The sequence below is a fragment of the Notechis scutatus genome, chromosome 4, assembly GCF_049901735.1.
Source record: "Notechis scutatus isolate UNSWTSFEM ecotype Mainland chromosome 4, rNotScu1.2, whole genome shotgun sequence".
NCBI classification, from domain to species: Eukaryota; Metazoa; Chordata; class Lepidosauria; order Squamata; family Elapidae; genus Notechis; species Notechis scutatus.
In genome coordinates, this window is record NC_142012.1 from 96,998,106 (window position 1) to 97,004,183 (window position 6,078).

Consider the following 6,078-nt stretch of genomic DNA (forward strand, 5'->3'; position numbering starts at 1 on the left):
TTGCTGGGCGCCGCCATCTTTTTTTGATGAAAAAGTGCTTCCGGTGAGCTTTTCCGGGTAGAAAGCCATTTCTACCCGGAAAAGCTCATCGAAGCGTGGGCTCCATCTTTTTGATGAAAAAGTGCTTCCGGTGAGGTCACCGGAAGCACTTTTTCATCAAAAAGATGGCGGCGCCCAGCTAATGCCGGTACCGGGCCGCGCCATAAAAAAGGTTGGGGATACCGGGCCGCGGCGTAAAAAAGGTTGGGGATCACTGCTGTAGGGTATTCTGTTGTGAACAGAGGAATGTAGTACTCTGCTGGTAAAATACTTCTAGACTTGCTCAGTTGTATTTATGTCAGATACACAGTGCGGATTCCAGACAGCAGAGCTGAATTCAAGTATTAGTCTAGTTTGCAAAACAGTATTACCAGAGGAGAAGCTTCATAAAATTAAATTTACAACTCTTAAAGCCTTTTTGGAAATACTGTTGCAGTGAGCTTTGGTGCTTAGATCATTCAATATGAGAATGTCCTTGACAAAGTGAGGGTCATCAACAACGTCATATCCACCTAGATTGTATTTGGTATATAGATTTTTTTTTACCAATGTGTAGGACAGAGCATTTGTTGGTAGATATTTAGAGTTGCCAATTGTTAGACCATTCAGACACATAATCAAGGTCTTTTTGAAAGACGGTAGTATTGACGGTGGTGTTGAATAGTTTTACATCATCAGCGAAGAGGACGCGGTTGCTAATAAGGTGATCACAAAGGTCATTTGTATAGAGTGTAAAGAGTGTGGGTCCTAGGACACTCCCTTGTGAGACACTGCTGATAACTGGTGCAGGGTTTGATAGGGTGTTTCCTATTTTTACTATTTGTTGCCTGTTTGTCAGGAAGGCAGTAATCCACTTGTATGTTGATCATATGTGTCTGATAGACTGCAATTCTTAGCATGTTCCCTGTTGGATTCTGGTGTAATAAAGACAATGAAAGCCACTTTGGTCTAGTGATTAAGGGACCAGATAGAAACTCAGAGACTGTGAGTTTAAATCCCACCTTAGTGATGAAAGCCAGCCTGGTGACCTTTGGCCAGCTACTCTCTCCCAACCCAGCCCATTTCATGAGTTATTGTTGTGGGGAAAATAGAGGAGGAAGAAGTATTGGGTATGTTTTCTATCTTGAATTGTTTGTAAAAATAGTAAAGGAGGGATACAAATAAATAACTGAAATTTAGTCAAGACGGTGTGAGTGATCAACCACAAAAGTTGATATTTGGCCTATTTGTTGTATTTTTTCTCTTCTTTCATCCCCTCTCTATTATTCTAAAGCTCTTTGAATAAGAGTAGAACATGACATAAATTATATGAACCTGAAATCATCACCTGGGGGATGCCCGGTGTGGACTCCTTTCATGTAATACACAGTGATCAAGAAATGTTTGCATTAGCACTAGATCTTCTATCAGCATTAATGTTCAAAATGATTCCAAGGAATGGCTTAAAAAGAAATTCTCAGGATAATGACCATATTTGCAGTAGTTGTCCATGTTTTTACTGGTGGCATAAGGGAAACTATGGCAATATTTTAATGCAGTAGTGAACAGAGAACAAGAGTTATACTACATGTCTATGGAGAGTCATCCAGGTCATGGTTGTCCCAAAGATGCTTTTTAAAGAGGCAACAGGACTTTCTTGTTTTTCTTTGAAGATGTTTTGCTCAAAGCTGAAGAAACTTCTTGGATGAGAAGCAAAAAAAACTTCAAAGAATAACAAGAAAGTTCAGTTGCCTCTTGAAAAAGCATCTTTGGGACAAGAGTTATAGCCTCCTGTTTATCATTAGTTGACACGTAGCCAAAATTATATCATATTCTCTACTTCTGATGATTAACAGAGACATCCCATTTTTACTATATTGCAGTATTTATTTGCTTAACAGACTTAATTACAGAAGGTAAAGAATTGTAATTTATGTACTGCTGTCCTATATCAACATTTCCAAACAAGTTATTTGCACATGCTTTGGACAATATATTTTATTGGATGCAAAAGATGCAAAGGAGGTGGAATAAGCATTAGGGGGGAATTATGTGGGTGTTTGCAAGAGATAGCTAAGTAAATATCTTTGAAACATGATCCAATAGGTCATGAGTTGTGTAGTAAAATAGATGTGTAGTACAATGCATGTGAAGAGAGCTGTATCAGATGAAGTATGATGTAGAATACCAAGCTTAAAAATAATTCTCTAAATTTATATTGAAAGATTCTTGTTATTTTAACAGTACTAACCAAAAAATACTAACAGTTTGGATACACATTTCCCCCCAAAGCAAATATTCTAATTCCCTTGTAAAACTGTAGGAATCATTCCACTGAATGAGGACCCATATGACCAACCAGAAATTATCTTTCTTTGATTACTCATCTGGCATTAACACCAAAACAGACCACTTTCCCTATGTGTCCAAATTTATTCCTTTGATCCTTGGATAAAATAAAATCGAAGAGTGCTCAAGGAAACATTCAAAGCAAATCAACTTAAAAAGCTAAGAAATAATGAAAGTTAATTCAATTGTTACAAATTCAGCTATTAAATTAACCACAGTACAATTTAAAGCATTATTAGAAGAATCCAAAAGACTACTTGTATCTTAATTGGATTGTATTGAATGAGGAGACATCATTGATTGCTGTTCTCAGTAAACATGGAGTGGCTCATACTAGTGAGGGGCAAAACAGAAAGTGCAGTTTTTCTCACCCTATGCTTCTATATAATAAAAGGAACCCATTTTTAATAGGGAAGTCTTCCTATTGGATTGAGTCAGAAGACACCAGCCAATTGGGTGTAAATATGAACAAACAGCTGCTACACCCAGCAGGTTGCTACAGCTGGCAGGTGTGTACAGTTTATAAAGGGAGGTTTCCAGACTTGTGTGTGAGAAGAAACGTACCATTTAGGAGAGGACATTGGTAACTGGTCTATATCTCACAGGAATATTATTGTGTGCTGGGTTTGAAATGAGAAGAGTAAAAGAAAAGAAAGCAACATTAATGTAAGTTCTGTCTTTGCGTCAATCAAAACATGTTTTTCAAAAAGATTATTGATGAAATGGAATTTTCGCATGTTGGAAGGAAAATCCACCTGGTTCCGTTCCAAGCTGGGAGAAAGACGCTGGAAATAACATGAAGACTGACTGGAAACAGGTTCCATTTATTGATGAAGTAGAACCACCAGGAGCGTGTGGTTCTGAGACAGCTGACCAAATGGCTGAATAGGTGGATGGATCTTTCTAGGTTTCTGTGACTTTGAAGTTTGAACTGTTCTGGGGGGTTGTACAGTGAAGGGGCTTGTGACTTTTGCCAAACAGGTTAATCCTATTATGTCCTCAACTTAAAGGCTCATGTCCTGTTCTTAGAATTTGGATGGAGGAGAATGTAAATTTTAATCCCATTCTTGGAGGCGAAATTATTTTGTTTTGTGAATAGGCTGACTCAATCTTTCTTAAGGGCACAAAATATCTTCTGGGAGCTATTAAGAAAGACTGAGTCTGCCTTCTCTTTTTAAGAGCATATTTCTCCATTTTTCCTTTGGGGAAATATAATATTCTGCCTTTTAATATTCCCCCAAATATTTCATTCTTCGGGGGGGGGGGGAGGATTCCCACATATATCTAAACACGTCTAATGGATTAAAGTTTGGATCTATGGCTGCTGGATGAATGTTTGTGGGGGGATTTTATTTAATTACTGATATTTATCTCATGGAATTCCTCCTTTTCCCCTTCCCTCCCCATCTTTCCCAGTTTAACTTTAATCCATATTCATAAAAGAGAATTATTTCTGTAGCAAAATGTTTTGACTTTAATAACATTAAATATTAATTTAAAAATTAAATGAGACACATATAGATATGATAAGTTTGCCACTAATTTCTAAGAAAAAAGTGTCATTTAAAATCACACACAGGTAATTTTTCTCTGTTTTATTTCACATTTGAAGAAATAATGTATAAAGAAACAGATATTTCTCTACAACTACATCTCAATGGAGCACAATATATAATTATGTCTAATATTTTTTGTTCAAGAAAATGATTCTCTTTGGAAAATACAAAAATACACTTTGATAGTTTAGGTCTAAATGCTCTTTAGGTCAAAGACAGATATGATAAAATATAAGTGATCACCTTTGCTGATACTGTAACATTTGAGTAATTGTTACATTTTTTTGACCAAATGTATTTGATTGATGCTGAGGGAAAGCTAGAACTTGTGCCTATATGATTTTTTTTTTTTTTTTTAGTAGGGAAGTAGCTTTTAGTTAGAGTGGGAAATTAATTTGAATGCCTATACAGCACAATATTAAGAATTTATGTGGTAATCCTTCCTTCCTTCCTTCCTTCCTTTCTTCCTTCCTCTCTCCCTCCCTCCCTCTATCAGTCTCAGGTCTATGTATTTATGTTTTAGAGCTATTTTGAAAAACTAAAATCATAATACCAGTTAAGATATATTTTAAATTTTATTTTTATTTATTTTTTTTAAAATCCCACCTTTATTACTGTTTATCAATTTACTTTATTATTGCTCTTGTGAAATAAATAACTCAAGGTGGCAAACATAATACTTTTTCCTCTTATTGCCCCCACAACAACAGTCCTGGACTGACTCAAGGTAATCCAGCTGGTTTTCATGCAGTAGGCAGGATTAGAACTCACAGCCTGGTGCCTTAACCACCTAATTAAATGAACTAGAATATATATAATTATGTCATCAAAATAAGCAGAACAAAGCAGCTGTTTTGAAAATGTGGAAATTTAATCCAGAAATATTAGTCATCACACGAAGAAAGAGAGATCTAATGATATAGTGCCAAGCTTTTTCCTGAAGCACTATTTGCATATTGAAAACAGAAGTATATAATGGTTTAAAGACAGGCACCCCCAGTCTTTAATTATAATAATCTTTGTTTTTATCTTTCACTGGATGCAGTAATTTAACTTTTTATGATGAATGGATTAAATTCAAGTTTATTTTTTTTATCAATTATATAATCTGTCCTTGATTTACTACTGGAAAAAAAAAGTGAAAAATATGAAGTTAGGAAGATTTATCGTTAGGGAGCTTTCTGGAAGATTATTAGTTAGAGGTGGTATTCAGCAGGTTCTGACCAGTTCTGGAGAACTGGTAGTGGAAATTTTGAGTAGTTCGTAGAACCGGCAAATCCCACCTCTGACTGGAGATTTCACAGTATCCTTCCCCTGCCACGCCCACCAAGCCACGCCCACAGAACCGGTAGTAAAAAAAAATTGAATCCCACCACTGTTATTAGTGATTGTGTATATATTATTTGGAATTAAAAGCTCACTTAAATGTCAACCTAAATCCCATCATTGAAAGAGTAGAAATGGCTGATGCTGGGATAATAGGAAATAAACATTTTAAATCTTTAGTATAATGAATAGCCATCCGAGAATTTGCATGTGGTATTTGAGTCATTATGTCTTATAATACAAAGATTTGGTTTGAGTTTTCTTGAACTTTATATGCTTAGAGACATATCACAATGTTTGGGTTTTTTGGAATTTGCCCAGAGACTCTGACATGAAGGAGATTGAACCTGGGAGCAGTTCTCAGAACAAAATGATTTGGGTTCCTCCTGGCATTGATAAGAAGAAATCTTCTATCTTTTGAATGAAATGAGTAAGAAGGCCATTTAGGGTTCAATTTATGGAATTAATAAGTTTGGTCCATGGAGTGATGTGTTACATGAAAAGTTTCCTCTCTCAGATTACTTTTAGGAAATCTATTTCAGGTCTTACGCTGTACATACATATGATTTTCTATATATAAAATTATTGCAGAAGATTCTATAGTAAAAAAAATATCTAGTCTATTTCCAGGCTATAGTCATTATTACATTTACATTGAGATTTTTTCTTCATCTTCCAAATTTAGCTTCTTTGATATATACTTAATTATATAATTTTTTTTCCAGCTGACTTCATTTGTTTCTTTCTTTTGTCTCCCTACCCACCCAGCCTGCTGCAACATCTTAACTGGTTTATATTTAAAGTCATGTCTATACTAAAATGGATGATT